The sequence below is a fragment of the Lactuca sativa genome, chromosome 6 (genome assembly GCF_002870075.4).
Source record: "Lactuca sativa cultivar Salinas chromosome 6, Lsat_Salinas_v11, whole genome shotgun sequence".
In the NCBI taxonomy this organism is placed as follows: Eukaryota; Viridiplantae; Streptophyta; class Magnoliopsida; order Asterales; family Asteraceae; genus Lactuca; species Lactuca sativa.
This window is the reverse complement of record NC_056628.2, coordinates 18,061,013-18,079,763: the sequence shown is the minus strand read 5'-3', so window position 1 is coordinate 18,079,763 and position 18,751 is coordinate 18,061,013.

The following is an 18,751-nucleotide window of genomic DNA, read 5'->3' as shown; positions in this document are numbered from 1 at the left end:
GGCGGCGCCGATCAGGGACGTCTGCTCGAGGATGACCGTGGTGACTCCCCTGTTGGAGCAAATTCGGGAGGCTCAGCAGGAGGCTATCAAGGAGGAGCATCGGAAGAGTGAGCATGTAGTGGGTCAGGTTTCCTCCTTTGATTATGATAGCCGAGGACTATTGACACTACACCGTAGGGTGTGGGTGCCGTATCACGGAGGTGTGCGCCAGACTTTGATGGAGGAGGCGCACAAGTCCCGATTCTCTATTCATCCCGGGGCGACGAAGATGTATATGGATCTTCGTTTGGATTACTGGTGGCCCTGCATGAAGCGGGATGTGGCATGGTACGTCGAGCGGTGTTTGACCTGCAGGAAGGTCAAGGCCGAACATCAGAGACCGCATGGCAAGATGCAGCCGTTGGATATTCCACTGTGGAAGTGGTAAGATATCACGATGGATTTTATCACAAAGCTTCCCAGGACCACACGTGGAGTGGATACGATTTGGGTCATCGTGGATAGATTGACCAAGAGTGCTCATTTTATTCCGATTCAGGAGAGCATATCGGCCGAGAAATTGGCCGACATCTATATCAGGGAGATCGTGGCGCGACACGGGGTGCCGGTATCGGTGATCTCGGACAGGGATGTGCGTTTTACTTCCAGATTTTGGAAGAGATTCCATGACGAGTTGGGCACTCGTCTGCATTTCAGCACTGCCTTTCATCCACAGACGAATGGTCAGAGCGAGCGGACCATCCAGACTCTGGAGGATATGCTGCGGGCGTGCGTGCTAGCCTTTGGTGGTAGCTGGGATACCTATCTTCCCCTGGCCGAGTTCTTATACAACAACAGCTACCACGCGAGTATTGATCGTCCTCCATTTGAGTTGTTGTACGGACGAAGGTGCAGGACCCCGATATGCTGGGGTGAAGTTGGACAGAGAGTCATGGGGAGCACCGAAGTGGTGCTCAAGACGATCGAGAGGATTCAGCAGGTCCGGAACAGGCTTCAGACTGCTCAGAGTCGGCAGAAAAGTTACGCCGACAAGCGTCGATCCGACTTGGAGTTTCAAGTCGGGGATATGGTTCTCCTAAAGGTGTCGCCTTGGAAAGGCGTCATCCGATTCAGGAAGCGGGGCAAGTTGGGCCCGAGATTCATCGGACCGTTCAGGGTTGTAGCCCGGGTGGGCAAGGTGGCGTATAGGTTGGATCTGCCAGCCGAGCTCAGCCAGATCCACAACACTTTCCATGTTTCTCAGCTGCGAAAGTGCTTAGTGGACGATTCAGCGGTAGTGCCATTGGAAGATATTCAGGTTGATGACAGACTGAATTACATTGAGCGCCCAGCCGCAGTCCTCGACAGGAAGTCGAAGGATTTGAGGAACAAGAGGGTGGAGCTAGTGAAGGTGCAATGGCAGCACCGCAAGGGTTCGGAATGGACTTGGGAGCCGGTCGACGAGATGATGGAGCATTATCCCGAGCTGTTTCAGGATCGAGTAGCAGACTTCGAGGACGAAGTCTAAAATAAGTGGGGGAGATTTGTAGCACCCGGTTCCTGGTACGTAAATCTTATTTGAAGTATTTCCTTTATTTTAGCCTTGGACTCGGCGAGTCATAGGTCTGACTCGCCGAGTAGATGCGGGACCCGGGACACGTTTAAGTTGTCGACTCGGCGAGTCCATATCCTGGACTCGGCGAGTCACAGCTGGTGGATGAAACCCTAAGTTTCAGGGGTTTGCACCCTATTTAAGCGACTTATCCGCCCCAGGCCAGCCCCCATTCTCTCCCCAGAGCTCCCAACCCTCGTTTATGCTTGTTCTTTGAAGAATTGAAGCTTTGTTGTGTGCTTTTGAAGGATTTGAAGGAGGAAGGAAGTAGATCCAGAAGAAGGGAAGCCATCCAGGCATTATTGTGTTCCTCCAGCAGTTCCTTTGAGGTATAACCCGTTTTCCCCATGATTCTATGCTTAGTACTTCATTTAGGTCTTTCTTGGACAAATCCCCAAGCTTGTATGTGCCTTATATGTCGTAATAAGATGTTTGGCCTCTGGATCTAGGCAAGATTGAGCTCCAGGAGCTCAGATCTGTTAGCTTTATGGTCCCATGTTGCTTGTTCACCCTAGATCAACCCTTTTAAGGCATTTTGAGCCCTAAAATCCATATTGCTGAATATCTACACGTAAAGTTGGAAACTTTACGTGTGATTTGTCGCCTAGAAGTCCAGATCTGTGAATGGCATGGATTGGAATCGAGCAAATATGTGTATTTGGTGAGTGCATGGCAACGACTCGACGAGTCGTTCATGTGACTCGGTGAGTCTGTTCGCGAGTCTCCGAGTTTGTCCCTTTTTCGTAGTGTCGAGTGAGCAGTGAGTCACGAGGTGTGACTCAGCGAGTCGGAAGCTGAACTCATCTATGGAGGTACTCGGCGAGTCAATGCCCTGACTCGGCGAGTTCAAGGCAATCTCCTTAGATCAAGAACAGACTCGACGAGTTGTTCATACAACTCGGCGAGTCTTAGCATAAGTGTTTATCGGATGAAGATGAACTCGACGAGTTGTTCATACAACTCGGCGAGTAGGATGAAGGACTTGAATATCTGTTACGAAGGAGAACTCGTCGAGTCGTCGCCTAACTCGACGAGTAGGAACAGGATTCAGGGCAAACGTTTGGGTAGGGACTCGGCGAGTTGGAAAGCCAACTCGGCGAGTTTGGTCAACTGGAAGTTGACTCTGACTTTGACTTAGGGCTGGACCAGGGATAAAATGGTCATTTTACCCAAAGGACAGTTAGCAGTGTTTGATTGAGTATGTTATGGGAATTGCAGCCGGAGGATTTCCGGAGCAGCAGCAGCAGCAGTCAGTCAGTTCCCGCTCAGATCAGCAGCTACTTCGAGGTGAGTTACCTTCTAGTAGCGGTGGGTCTACGGCCATAATGCCGGCCCACCAATAGGAGTTGTATGTAGATGATTGTCTCTGTGATATTCATCTAGGGATTACTACTACCTGTGTTGCGTTTATATGGTAGTATGATATGATGCTATGTGCTAGTGACAGTAGGGGGAGATAGTCCCCGAGATATCCGGTCGGTAGGGCCGAAGGGGTAGTCATACCCAGCCATGTTAGATAGATACTGATATTGCGATACATGTTATGTGGTAGTAGTAGAGGGGAGAAGTAGTTCTCTAGTATCCGGTCGAGAGGACCGAAGGGGAGGCCAGCACCCAGATATGCTAGGCAGAATCCGGTCGAGAGGACCGAAGGGGAGGCCAGCACCCAGATATGCTAGGCAATGTCCGGTCGAGAGGGCCGAAGGGGTAGGTCGGGCACCCAGATATGTCTGACAATATGTGTATGTTATGTGATTATATGGTATGTGGTACAGTGGGGGGAACTCACTAACCTTTGTGCTTATGTTTTACAGTTTTGGTTTCAAGTACCTCTTCTTCGAAGGGGAAGGAGCTGGCGCGGTAGCGGCACATCATACACACACACTGGTTTCCGCATTTACGAGATTTTCTGGGATTTGTACTCTGACATTTTGATGGGTTGTATGGTTTGGCCTTTAGACATGGATTACGTAGTGTTATGTTTTGATCAAACAATGTTTTTAATTATTAATGTTTTCTAAGTAATGTTTTTAAAACGAAATTTTTGGACGTGAAAATTGGGTCGTTACAAGTTGGTATCAGAGCCCTGGTTTGAGGGATTCGGACTCACCTTCGGGGGTGTCTGAACTCAAATCGAGGGATTAAAAGAATTTCTAAAAGAAAATGTTTTCAAAAAAATTGAGAAAAGAGTTTAAGAAAGAACGAAGTGTGTGATGTGCGCGACCGGCCGAGCTTAAGTAAGTATTCCCCAAAGTACCCATACAAGTTTATGTTATGTTTACCAGCTTTTGTAGAAAAACATGCTAGAATAGGACTAAGGATCTAAGAGTGATGCCTTATGTGCCTGCTTTATGTGTTCCAGCTGTATGAGAATTGCATGCTAGTATCGAGTAGACAGCAGTAGAGTAGCATGTTAGGGTTGTGCCCGATAGTGTGAGTTAGCACTGTGTGCTAGTTCAGTTTCCCTCCATGAGAGCGGAGTTGCTTGAGGTTGTTTCCCTTGTCTGAATGTTTCTTGCTTCGTGCTATGTGGGACTCAGAATAATGGGAATTAGCCATTAGACGAATACATCATGTCACATGTGATCAGAGTTGAATAATCTTAGAGTGTCGGATTTGATCCTACTGCGCAGCTCTTATTTGAGTCCAACCGTTGTAGGGACGAGTCGGGTACTCGAAGGATTATCTGAGTCCCGTCGCATGTGATGGTATTCGGGTGATGGCTAATTGGCATTACAAGGAGGTCTGCAGCAGCTGAGGACTGGATCGAGTAGAGTCGGAGATTTCCTAGGGCGAGCCTGGGATGAGTATAGAAGTGATCAACAATAGGGAAAGGGATCTAGTGGAGTCGAGGCGGTCCTTGAAGAAGGTACAGATAGATGTGGAAGGTAGTATGGGCCCGTACTACTGAAAGCAGAGGATCCGTACCCGAACCAAGGAAGGCCAAGACAAGACCGGGGAACTTGTAAGTAGTTGTGATCCCTCAGGAAGTATCAGTATCTCTAATTATTGTTGTGATGTATTGCAGAATGGTGGTACTTCGATCGAGGCCGGTAGATGGCGGTTCAGGAGAGGGGTCAGGTTCGGGATCGGGTTCCGAGCCGATAGATGAGGGACTACGCGAGTTCATCGCGTCAGAGATCACCAGGGGCATCCTTGAGTCGACCCCCATCCTCTTTGGGTCGATCAAGGAAGGGATCATGGAGTTGATGGAGGATCGCCTGCGGGCATTCAGGAGTGATTTGTCATCTAGCCAGTCAGGATCTCGCACACTATCCTTCAAGGACTTCAGGGGCAGTGGTGCGCCGGATTTCCATGGGGTGAAAGACCCCATTGCTGCCAGGCGATGGATTGCAGACATTGAGTCTGCACAGTTGACTAGCTTCTGCCTCGAGGGGTCGAAGGTGAGGTATGCAGCCGGGTGTTTACGGGATCGAGCCCGGGATTGGTGGGAGTCAGTGGGTGACTCGTTGGGGTCCTCAGCTATTGAGGCTATGACCTGGTCGGACTTTGTGACCAGGTTCAGGGCAGAGTTTGCGCCGGCTGTCGAGCTTCAGCAGCTGGCCAGGGAGTTTCTGGACATGAGACAGATGATGGAGACTGTGGCGGAGATCACCGCCAAGTTCCGGGAGAGGGCTTTGTTGGTGCCCCAGTATGCTGGTGACGAGGACATGAGGAGGACTCGTTATCACGATATGCTACGAGCTGACATCAGGGAGCATGTTAGCTTTTCTGCTTGCCCTACCTTGGACTCTATGATTGCCAGGGCGAGGGAGAGGGAGATAGATTTGGAGCACATCCGGAAACGGAAGGCAGAAGAGGGTCAGTCAGGAGGGGCTTCGGGGAAGAAGCCCAAGGGATCGGATGTGGGGCCGAAAGGCCAACAGGGACAGGGACGCTGCAGGAAATGCGGCAAGACGCATGAGGGAGCGTGCCGGTTGGGATCATCAGGCTGCTACAAGTGCGGCAAGTCTGGGCACTTTAGCAGGGATTGCACTGCTACGGCAGCAGTTATTCAGACATCGGAGTTGTTGTGTTTCCACTGCAACCAGAGGGTCCACAAGAAGGCCAATTGCCCCCAGTTGTCAGTTTCAGCGCCGGTAAAGGCACCAGCTCCAGCGACCCTGCGGATCACGGATGGCCGGCAGGGCAAGGTAGAGGCTCCAGTGGTGAGGAGCCGAGCATTCCAGTTGACTACCGAGGAGGCGCGCACCGCACCCGATGTGGTGATGGGTATGATTCTTTCCCTCTATTTTTATTTTTGTGATGTTATGATATTGATATGTGCTCCATATATATTTGTATGCATTAGGATCGTTCCATGTGAACGGCATCCCACGTCAGGTATTGTTCGACTCGGGTGCATCCCAATCGTTTGTTTCTCTTGCGCTTAGCAAGAGGTTTCATGAGACTTCAGGCGAGTTAGATTTCCCTTTAGAGGTAGAGATTGCTGATGATCGATCGGTGCGAGCATCGATGGTGTTTCGAGATTGCGTTCTGCGTTTGTTTGAGGAGCGTTACCTGGTAGACTTGGTTCCCATTCCGTTGCGTGGGAACAAGGTGATTATTGGCATGGATTGGTTGAGCCCTAATGGGGCGGTGATAGATTGCGCGCAGCAGCTAGTGCGGGTCAGGACCCCAAGCGGGGGAGAGTTAGTGATTCATGGCGAGAGGCCGCAGTGTGGACCCGCTGTATGTTCAGCAGCGAGGGCTAGGCGCTATCTCCAGCAGGGATGCGCAGGTTATGTCGCGTATGTGATGGATACCCAGGAGGCGGGTAAGGCGACAGTGAGCGAGGTTCCGATGGTTCAGGATTTTGCAGATGTTTTCCCGGAGGAGCTACCTGGGATACCCCCGGGGCGACAAGTGGAGTTTAGGATTGACCTTATCCCCGGCCCGACTCCGATAGCCAAAGCACTGTATCGGTTGGCTCCTCCCGAGATGCAGGAGTTGTCTACGCAGCTGCAGGAGCTGCTGGACAAGGGATTTATTCGTCCGAGCAGTTCGCCTTGGGGAGCCCCGATTCTATTTGTGAAGAAAAAGGATGGGTCGCATCGGATGTGTATAGATACCCGGGATTTGAACAAGGTAACGGTGAAGAACCGTTACCCACTCCCGAGGATTGATGACCTCTTTGACCAGCTTCAGGGAGCATCTTGGTTCTCCAAGATTGACTTGCGTTCGGGATATCATCAGATGAGGGTCAAGGAGGAGGATGCGCAGAAGACAGTGTTTCGGACGCGCTATGGCCACTATGAGTTTGTGGTGATGCCGTTTGGGCTCACCAATGCTCCTTCCGCGTTCATGGACCTCATGAACCGCGTGTGCAGACCGATGCTGGATCGGTCTGTGATAGTCTTTATCGATGACATCTTGGTATATTCCAAGACTCAGGAGGAGCATGAGGAACACCTGAGGGAGGTGTTGGAGACCCTGAGGAGGGAGAGCTTGTATGCCAAGTTCTCCAAGTGTGAGTTCTGGTTGCGCGAGGTGCAATTTCTTGGACACCTCGTCAACCAGAACGGGATTCTGGTCGATCCGGCCAAGGTCGAGGCCGTGATGAGATGGGAGGTTCCGAAGTCTCCATCTGAGATTCGGAGTTTCCTAGGATTGGCAGGCTACTATCGGAGATTTATTTAGGATTTCTCCAAGATAGCCGTGCCCCTGACGCGATTGACGATGAAAGTCGTGGTCTTTCGGTGGGGACCCGAGCAACATGCTGCATTTGAGACGCTGAGACAGAGATTGTGCGAGGCGCCAATCTTAGCCCTGCCAGAGGGCGTAGAGGATTTTGTGGTTTATTGTGATGCATCCATTTCTGGGTTGGGCGCGGTACAGATGCAGAGGGGGCATGTCATTGCCTACGCTTCGAGGCAGCTCAAGCCTCACGAGGCGAACTACCCGACGCATGATTTGGAGTTGGGGGCGGTGGTTTTTGCCCTCAAGATTTGGCGACATTACCTCTACGGGGTTCGATGTACCATCTACACGGACCACAAGAGTTTGAGGTACCTCATGGATCAGCCGAATCTGAACATGAGGCAGCGTCGGTGGTTGGATGTGGTGAAGGATTATGATTGCGAGATCCTTTACCACCCGGGTAAGGCCAACGTGGTGGCCGATGCGCTTAGCCGCAAGGCGGCGCCGATCAGGGACGTCTGCTCGAGGATGACCGTGGTGACTCCCCTGTTGGAGCAAATTCGGGAGGCTCAGCAGGAGGCTATCAAGGAGGAGCATCGGAAGAGTGAGCGTGTAGTGGGTCAGGTTTCCTCCTTTGATTATGATAGCCGAGGACTATTGACACTACACCGTAGGGTGTGGGTGCCGTATCACGGAGGTGTGCGCCAGACTTTGATGGAGGAGGCGCACAAGTCCCGATTCTCTATTCATCCCGGGGCGACGAAGATGTATATGGATCTTCGTTTGGATTACTGGTGGCCCTGCATGAAGCGGGATGTGGCATGGTACGTCGAGCGGTGTTTGACCTGCAGGAAGGTCAAGGCCGAACATCAGAGACCGCATGGCAAGATGCAGCCGTTGGATATTCCACTGTGGAAGTGGTAAGATATCACGATGGATTTTATCACAAAGCTTCCCAGGACCACACGTGGAGTGGATACGATTTGGGTCATCGTGGATAGATTGACCAAGAGTGCTCATTTTATTCCGATTCAGGAGAGCATATCGGCCGAGAAATTGGCCGACATCTATATCAGGGAGATCGTGGCGCGACACGGGGTGCCGGTATCGGTGATCTCGGACAGGGATGTGCGTTTTACTTCCAGATTTTGGAAGAGATTCCATGACGAGTTGGGCACTCGTCTGCATTTCAGCACTGCCTTTCATCCACAGACGGATGGTCAGAGCGAGCGGACCATCCAGACTCTGGAGGATATGCTGCGGGCGTGCGTGCTAGACTTTGGTGGTAGCTGGGATACCTATCTTCCCCTGGCCGAGTTCTTATACAACAACAGCTACCACGCGAGTATTGATCGTCCTCCATTTGAGTTGTTGTACGGACGAAGGTGCAGGACCCCGATATGCTGGGGTGAAGTTGGACAGAGAGTCATGGGGAGCACCGAAGTGGTGCTCAAGACGATCGAGAGGATTCAGCAGGTCCGGAACAGGCTTCAGACTGCTCAGAGTCGGCAGAAAAGTTACGCCGACAAGCGTCGATCCGACTTGGAGTTTCAAGTCGGGGATATGGTTCTCCTAAAGGTGTCGCCTTGGAAAGGCGTCATCCGATTCAGGAAGCGGGGCAAGTTGGGCCCGAGATTCATCGGACCGTTCAGGGTTGTAGCCCGGGTGGGCAAGGTGGCGTATAGGTTGGATCTGCCAGCCGAGCTCAGCCAGATCCACAACACTTTCCATGTTTCTCAGCTGCGAAAGTGCTTAGTGGACGATTCAACGGTAGTGCCATTGGAAGATATTCAGGTTGATGACAGACTGAATTACATTGAGCGCCCAGCCGCAGTCCTCGACAGGAAGTCGAAGGATTTGAGGAACAAGAGGGTGGAGCTAGTGAAGGTGCAATGGCAGCACCGCAAGGGTTCGGAATGGACTTGGGAGCCGGTCGACGAGATGATGGAGCATTATCCCGAGCTGTTTCAGGATCGAGTAGCAGACTTCGAGGACGAAGTCTAAAATAAGTGGGGGAGATTTGTAGCACCCGGTTCCTGGTACGTAAATCTTATTTGAAGTATTTCCTTTATTTTAGCCTTGGACTCGGCGAGTCATAGGTCTGACTCGCCGAGTAGATGCGGGACCCAGGACACGTTTAAGTTGTCGACTCGGCGAGTCCATATCCTGGACTCGGCGAGTCACAGCTGGTGGATGAAACCCTAAGTTTCAGGGGTTTGCACCCTATTTAAGCGACTTATCCGCCCCAGGCCAGCCCCCATTCTCTCCCCAGAGCTCCCAACCCTCGTTTATGCTTGTTCTTTGAAGAATTGAAGCTTTGTTGTGTGCTTTTGAAGGATTTGAAGGAGGAAGGAAGTAGATCCAGAAGAAGGGAAGCCATCCAGGCATTATTGTGTTCCTCCAGCAGTTCCTTTGAGGTATAACCCGTTTTCCCCATGATTCTATGCTTAGTACTTCATTTAGGTCTTTCTTGGACAAATCCCCAAGCTTGTATGTGCCTTATATGTCGTAATAAGATGTTTGGCCTCTGGATCTAGGCAAGATTGAGCTCCAGGAGCTCAGATCTGTTAGCTTTATGGTCCCATGTTGCTTGTTCACCCTAGATCAACCCTTTTAAGGCATTTTGAGCCCTAAAATCCATATTGTTGAATATCTACACGTAAAGTTGGAAACTTTACGTGTGATTTGTCGCCTAGAAGTCCAGATCTGTGAATGGCATGGATTGGAATCGAGCAAATATGTGTATTTGGTGAGTGCATGGCAACGACTCGACGAGTCGTTCATGTGACTCGGTGAGTCTGTTCGCGAGTCTCCGAGTTTGTCCCCTTTTCGTAGTGTCGAGTGAGCAGTGAGTCACGAGGTGTGACTCAGCGAGTCGGAAGCTGAACTCATCTATGGAGGTACTCGGCGAGTCAATGCCCTGACTCGGCGAGTTCAAGGCAATCTCCTTAGATCAAGAACAGACTCGATGAGTTGTTCATACAACTCGGCGAGTCTTAGCATAAGTGTTTATCGGATGAAGATGAACTCGACGAGTTGTTCATACAACTCGGCGAGTAGGATGAAGGACTTGAATATCTGTTACGAAAGAGAACTCGTCGAGTCGTCGCCTAACTCGACGAGTAGTAACGGGATTCAGGGCAAACGTTTGGGTAGGGACTCGGCGAGTTGGAAAGCCAACTCGGCGAGTTTGGTCAACTGGAAGTTGACTCTGACTTTGACTTAGGGCTGGACCAGGGATAAAATGGTCATTTTACCCAAAGGACAGTTAGCAGTGTTTGATTGAGTATGTTATGGGAATTGCAGCCGGAGGATTTCCGGAGCAGCAGCAGCAGCAGTCAGTCAGTTCCCGCTCAGATCAGCAGCTACTTCGAGGTGAGTTACCTTCTAGTAGCGGTGGGTCTACGGCCATAATGCCGGCCCACCAATAGGAGTTGTATGTAGATGATTGTCTCTGTGATATTCATCTAGGGATTACTACTACCTGTGTTGTGTTTATATGGTAGTATGATATGATGCTATGTGCTAGTGACAGTAGGGGGAGATAGTCCCCGAGATATCCGGTCGGTAGGGCCGAAGGGGTAGTCATACCCAGCCATGTTAGATAGATACTGATATTGCGATACATGTTATGTGGTAGTAGTAGAGGGGAGAAGTAGTTCTCTAGTATCCGGTCGAGAGGACCGAAGGGGAGGCCAGCACCCAGATATGCTAGGCAGAATCCGGTCGAGAGGACCGAAGGGGAGGCCAGCACCCAGATATGCTAGGCAATGTCCGGTCGAGAGGGCCGAAGGGGTAGGTCGGGCACCCAGATATGTCTGACAATATGTGTATGTTATGTGATTATATGGTATGTGGTACAGTGGGGGGAACTCACTAACCTTTGTGCTTATGTTTTACAGTTTTGGTTTCAAGTACCTCTTCTTCGAAGGGGAAGGAGCTGGCGCGGTAGCGGCACATCATACACACACACTGGTTTCCGCATTTACGAGATTTTCTGGGATTTGTACTCTGACATTTTGATGGGTTGTATGGTTTGGCCTTTAGACATGGATTACGTAGTGTTATGTTTTGATCAAACAATGTTTTTAATTATTAATGTTTTCTAAGTAATGTTTTTAAAACGAAATTTTTGGACGTGAAAATTGGGTCGTTACAAGTTGGTATCAGAGCCCTGGTTTGAGGGATTCGGACTCACCTTCGGGGGTGTCTGAACTCAAATCGAGGGATTAAAAGAATTTCTAAAAGAAAATGTTTTCAAAAAAATTGAGAAAAGAGTTTAAGAAAGAACGAAGTGTGTGATGTGCGCGACCGGCCGAGCTTAAGTAAGTATTCCCCAAAGTACCCATACAAGTTTATGTTATGTTTACCAGCTTTTGTAGAAAAACATGCTAGAATAGGACTAAGGATCTAAGAGTGATGCCTTATGTGCCTGCTTTATGTGTTCCAGCTGTATGAGAATTGCATGCTAGTATCGAGTAGACAGCAGTAGAGTAGCATGTTAGGGTTGTGCCCGATAGTGTGAGTTAGCACTGTGTGCTAGTTCAGTTTCCCTCCATGAGAGCGGAGTTGCTTGAGGTTGTTTCCCTTGTCTGAATGTTTCTTGCTTCGTGCTATGTGGGACTCAGAATAATGGGAATTAGCCATTAGACGAATACATCATGTCACATGTGATCAGAGTTGAATAATCTTAGAGTGTCGGATTTGATCCTACTGCGCAGCTCTTATTTGAGTCCAACCGTTGTAGGGACGAGTCGGGTACTCGAAGGATTATCTGAGTCCCGTCGCATGTGATGGTATTCGGGTGATGGCTAATTGGCATTACAAGGAGGTCTGCAGCAGCTGAGGACTGGATCGAGTAGAGTCGGAGATTTCCTAGGGCGAGCCTGGGATGAGTATAGAAGTGATCAACAATAGGGAAAGGGATCTAGTGGAGTCGAGGCGGTCCTTGAAGAAGGTACAGATAGATGTGGAAGGTAGTATGGGCCCGTACTACTGAAAGCAGAGGATCCGTACCCGAACCAAGGAAGGCCAAGACAAGACCGGGGAACTTGTAAGTAGTTGTGATCCCTCAGGAAGTATCAGTATCTCTAATTATTGTTGTGATGTATTGCAGAATGGTGGTACTTCGATCGAGGCCGGTAGATGGCGGTTCAGGAGAGGGGTTAGGTTCGGGATCGGGTTCCGAGCCGATAGATGAGGGACTACGCGAGTTCATCGCGTCAGAGATCACCAGGGGCATCCTTGAGTCGACCCCCATCCTCTTTGGGTCGATCAAGGAAGGGATCATGGAGTTGATGGAGGATCGCCTGCGGGCATTCAGGAGTGATTTGTCATCTAGCCAGTCAGGATCTCGCACACTATCCTTCAAGGACTTCAGGGGCAGTGGTGCGCCGGATTTCCATGGGGTGAAAGACCCCATTGCTGCCAGGCGATGGATTGCAGACATTGAGTCTGCACAGTTGACTAGCTTCTGCCTCGAGGGGTCGAAGGTGAGGTATGCAGCCGGGTGTTTACGGGATCGAGCCCGGGATTGGTGGGAGTCAGTGGGTGACTCGTTGGGGTCCTCAGCTATTGAGGCTATGACCTGGTCGGACTTTGTGACCAGGTTCAGGGCAGAGTTTGCGCCGGCTGTCGAGCTTCAGCAGCTGGCCAGGGAGTTTCTGGACATGAGACAGATGATGGAGACTGTGGCGGAGATCACCGCCAAGTTCCGGGAGAGGGCTTTGTTGGTGCCCCAGTATGCTGGTGACGAGGACATGAGGAGGACTCGTTATCACGATATGCTACGAGCTGACATCAGGGAGCATGTTAGTTTTTCTGCTTGCCCTACCTTGGACTCTATGATTGCCAGGGCGAGGGAGAGGGAGATAGATTTGGAGCACATCCGGAAACGGAAGGCAGAAGAGGGTCAGTCAGGAGGGGCTTCGGGGAAGAAGCCCAAGGGATCGGATGTGGGGCCGAAAGGCCAACAGGGACAGGGACGCTGCAGGAAATGCGGCAAGACGCATGAGGGAGCGTGCCGGTTGGGATCATCAGGCTGCTACAAGTGCGGCAAGTCTGGGCACTTTAGCAGGGATTGCACTGCTACGGCAGCAGTTATTCAGACATCGGAGTTGTTGTGTTTCCACTGCAACCAGAGGGGCCACAAGAAGGCCAATTGCCCCCAGTTGTCAGTTTCAGCGCCGGTAAAGGCACCAGCTCCAGCGACCCTGCGGATCACGGATGGCCGGCAGGGCAAGGTAGAGGCTCCAGTGGTGAGGAGCCGAGCATTCCAGTTGACTACCGAGGAGGCGCGCACCGCACCCGATGTGGTGATGGGTATGATTCTTTCCCTCTATTTTTATTTTTGTGATGTTATGATATTGATATGTGCTCCATATATATTTGTATGCATTAGGATCGTTCCATGTGAACGGCATCCCACGTCAGGTATTGTTCGACTCGGGTGCATCCCAATCGTTTGTTTCTCTTGCGCTTAGCAAGAGGTTTCATGAGACTTCAGGCGAGTTAGATTTCCCTTTAGAGGTAGGGATTGCTGATGATCGATCGGTGCGAGCATCGATGGTGTTTCGAGATTGCGTTCTGCGTTTGTTTGAGGAGCGTTACCTGGTAGACTTGGTTCCCATTCCGTTGCGTGGGAACAAGGTGATTATTGGCATGGATTGGTTGAGCCCTAATGGGGCGGTGATAGATTGCGCGCAGCAGCTAGTGCGGGTCAGGACCCCAAGCGGGGGAGAGTTAGTGATTCATGGCGAGAGGCCGCAGTGTGGACCCGCTGTATGTTCAGCAGCGAGGGCTAGGCGCTATCTCCAGCAGGGATGCGCAGGTTATGTCGCGTATGTGATGGATACCCAGGAGGCGGGTAAGGCGACAGTGAGCGAGGTTCCGATGGTTCAGGATTTTGCAGATGTTTTCCCGGAGGAGCTACCTGGGATACCCCCGGGGCGACAAGTGGAGTTTAGGATTGACCTTATCCCCGGCCCGACTCCGATAGCCAAAGCACTGTATCGGTTGGCTCCTCCCGAGATGCAGGAGTTGTCTACGCAGCTGCAGGAGCTGCTGGACAAGGGATTTATTCGTCCGAGCAGTTCGCCTTGGGGAGCCCCGATTCTATTTGTGAAGAAAAAGGATGGGTCGCATCGGATGTGTATAGATACCCGGGATTTGAACAAGGTAACGGTGAAGAACCGTTACCCACTCCCGAGGATTGATGACCTCTTTGACCAGCTTCAGGGAGCATCTTGGTTCTCCAAGATTGACTTGCGTTCGGGATATCATCAGATGAGGGTCAAGGAGGAGGATGCGCAGAAGACAGTGTTTCGGACGCGCTATGGCCACTATGAGTTTGTGGTGATGCCGTTTGGGCTCACCAATGCTCCTTCCGCGTTCATGGACCTCATGAACCGCGTGTGCAGACCGATGCTGGATCGGTCTGTGATAGTCTTTATCGATGACATCTTGGTATATTCCAAGACTCAGGAGGAGCATGAGGAACACCTGAGGGAGGTGTTGGAGACCCTGAGGAGGGAGAGCTTGTATGCCAAGTTCTCCAAGTGTGAGTTCTGGTTGCGCGAGGTGCAATTTCTTGGACACCTCGTCAACCAGAACGGGATTCTGGTCGATCCGGCCAAGGTCGAGGCCGTGATGAGATGGGAGGTTCCGAAGTCTCCATCTGAGATTCGGAGTTTCCTAGGATTGGCAGGCTACTATCGGAGATTTATTTAGGATTTCTCCAAGATAGTCGTGCCCCTGACGCGATTGACGATGAAAGTCGTGGTCTTTCGGTGGGGACCCGAGCAACATGCTGCATTTGAGACGCTGAGACAGAGATTGTGCGAGGCGCCAATCTTAGCCCTGCCAGAGGGCGTAGAGGATTTTGTGGTTTATTGTGATGCATCCATTTCTGGGTTGGGCGCGGTACAGATGCAGAGGGGGCATGTCATTGCCTACGCTTCGAGGCAGCTCAAGCCTCACGAGGCGAACTACCCGACGCATGATTTGGAGTTGGGGGCGGTGGTTTTTGCCCTCAAGATTTGGCGACATTACCTCTACGGGGTTCGATGTACCATCTACACGGACCACAAGAGTTTGAGGTACCTCATGGATCAGCCGAATCTGAACATGAGGCAGCGTCGGTGGTTGGATGTGGTGAAGGATTATGATTGCGAGATCCTTTACCACCCGGGTAAGGCCAACGTGGTGGCCGATGCGCTTAGCCGCAAGGCGGCGCCGATCAGGGACGTCTGCTCGAGGATGACCGTGGTGACTCCCCTGTTGGAGCAAATTCGGGAGGCTCAGCAGGAGGCTATCAAGGAGGAGCATCGGAAGAGTGAGCGTGTAGTGGGTCAGGTTTCCTCCTTTGATTATGATAGCCGAGGACTATTGACACTACACCGTAGGGTGTGGGTGCCGTATCACGGAGGTGTGCGCCAGACTTTGATGGAGGAGGCGCACAAGTCCCGATTCTCTATTCATCCCGGGGCGACGAAGATGTATATGGATCTTCGTTTGGATTACTGGTGGCCCTGCATGAAGCGGGATGTGGCATGGTACGTCGAGCGGTGTTTGACCTGCAGGAAGGTCAAGGCCGAACATCAGAGACCGCATGGCAAGATGCAGCCGTTGGATATTCCACTGTGGAAGTGGTAAGATATCACGATGGATTTTATCACAAAGCTTCCCAGGACCACACGTGGAGTGGATACGATTTGGGTCATCGTGGATAGATTGACCAAGAGTGCTCATTTTATTCCGATTCAGGAGAGCATATCGGCCGAGAAATTGGCCGACATCTATATCAGGGAGATCGTGGCGCGACACGGGGTGCCGGTATCGGTGATCTCGGACAGGGATGTGCGTTTTACTTCCAGATTTTGGAAGAGATTCCATGACGAGTTGGGCACTCGTCTGCATTTCAGCACTGCCTTTCATCCACAGACGGATGGTCAGAGCGAGCGGACCATCCAGACTCTGGAGGATATGCTGCGGGCGTGCGTGCTAGACTTTGGTGGTAGCTGGGATACCTATCTTCCCCTGGCCGAGTTCTTATACAACAACAGCTACCACGCGAGTATTGATCGTCCTCCATTTGAGTTGTTGTACGGACGAAGGTGCAGGACCCCGATATGCTGGGGTGAAGTTGGACAGAGAGTCATGGGGAGCACCGAAGTGGTGCTCAAGACGATCGAGAGGATTCAGCAGGTCCGGAACAGGCTTCAGACTGCTCAGAGTCGGCAGAAAAGTTACGCCGACAAGCGTCGATCCGACTTGGAGTTTCAAGTCGGGGATATGGTTCTCCTAAAGGTGTCGCCTTGGAAAGGCGTCATCCGATTCAGGAAGCGGGGCAAGTTGGGCCCGAGATTCATCGGACCGTTCAGGGTTGTAGCCCGGGTGGGCAAGGTGGCGTATAGGTTGGATCTGCCAGCCGAGCTCAGCCAGATCCACAACACTTTCCATGTTTCTCAGCTGCGAAAGTGCTTAGTGGACGATTCAGCGGTAGTGCCATTGGAAGATATTCAGGTTGATGACAGACTGAATTACATTGAGCGCCCAGCCGCAGTCCTCGACAGGAAGTCGAAGGATTTGAGGAACAAGAGGATGGAGCTAGTGAAGGTGCAATGGCAGCACCGCAAGGGTTCGGAATGGACTTGGGAGCCGGTCGACGAGATGATGGAGCATTATCCCGAGCTGTTTCAGGATCGAGTAGCAGACTTCGAGGACGAAGTCTAAAATAAGTGGGGGAGATTTGTAGCACCCGGTTCCTGGTACGTAAATCTTATTTGAAGTATTTCCTTTATTTTAGCCTTGGACTCGGCGAGTCATAGGTCTGACTCGCCGAGTAGATGCGGGACCCGGGACACGTTTAAGTTGTCGACTCGGCGAGTCCATATCCTGGACTCGGCGAGTCACAGCTGGTGGATGAAACCCTAAGTTTCAGGGGTTTGCACCCTATTTAAGCGACTTATCCGCCCCAGGCCAGCCCCCATTCTCTCCCCAGAGCTCCCAACCCTCGTTTATGCTTGTTCTTTGAAGAATTGAAGCTTTGTTGTGTGCTTTTGAAGGATTTGAAGGAGGAAGGAAGTAGATCCAGAAGAAGGGAAGCCATCCAGGCATTATTGTGTTCCTCCAGCAGTTCCTTTGAGGTATAACCCGTTTTCCCCATGATTCTATGCTTAGTACTTCATTTAGGTCTTTCTTGGACAAATCCCCAAGCTTGTATGTGCCTTATATGTCGTAATAAGATGTTTGGCCTCTGGATCTAGGCAAGATTGAGCTCCAGGAGCTCAGATCTGTTAGCTTTATGGTCCCATGTTGCTTGTTCACCCTAGATCAACCCTTTTAAGGCATTTTGAGCCCTAAAATCCATATTGCTGAATATCTACACGTAAAGTTGGAAACTTTACGTGTGATTTGTCGCCTAGAAGTCCAGATCTGTGAATGGCATGGATTGGAATCGAGCAAATATGTGTATTTGGTGAGTGCATGGCAACGACTCGACGAGTCGTTCATGTGACTCGGTGAGTCTGTTCGCGAGTCTCCGAGTTTGTCCCCTTTTCGTAGTGTCGAGTGAGCAGTGAGTCACGAGGTGTGACTCAGCGAGTCGGAAGCTGAACTCATCTATGGAGGTACTCGGCGAGTCAATGCCCTGACTCGGCGAGTTCAAGGCAATCTCCTTAGATCAAGAACAGACTCGACGAGTTGTTCATACAACTCGGCGAGTCTTAGCATAAGTGTTTATCGGATGAAGATGAACTCGACGAGTTGTTCATACAACTCGGCGAGTAGGATGAAGGACTTGAATATCTGTTACGAAGGAGAACTCGTCGAGTCGTCGCCTAACTCGACGAGTAGGAACGGGATTCAGGGCAAACGTTTGGGTAGGGACTCGGCGAGTTGGAAAGCCAACTCGGCGAGTTTGGTCAACTGGAAGTTGACTCTGACTTTGACTTAGGGCTGGACCAGGGATAAAATGGTCATTTTACCCAAAGGACAGTTAGCAGTGTTTGATTGAGTATGTTATGGGAATTGCAGCCGGAGGATTTCCGGAGCAGCAGCAGCAGCAGTCAGTCAGTTCCCGCTCAGATCAGCAGCTACTTCGAGGTGAGTTACCTTCTAGTAGCGGTGGGTCTACGGCCATAATGCCGGCCCACCAATAGGAGTTGTATGTAGATGATTGTCTCTGTGATATTCATCTAGGGATTACTACTACCTGTGTTGCGTTTATATGGTAGTATGATATGATGCTATGTGCTAGTGACAGTAGGGGGAGATAGTCCCCGAGATATCCGGTCGGTAGGGCCGAAGGGGTAGTCATACCCAGCCATGTTAGATAGATACTGATATTGCGATACATGTTATGTGGTAGTAGTAGAGGGGAGAAGTAGTTCTCTAGTATCCGGTCGAGAGGACCGAAGGGGAGGCCAGCACCCAGATATGCTAGGCAGAATCCGGTCGAGAGGACCGAAGGGGAGGCCAGCACCCAGATATGCTAGGCAATGTCTGGTCGAGAGGGCCGAA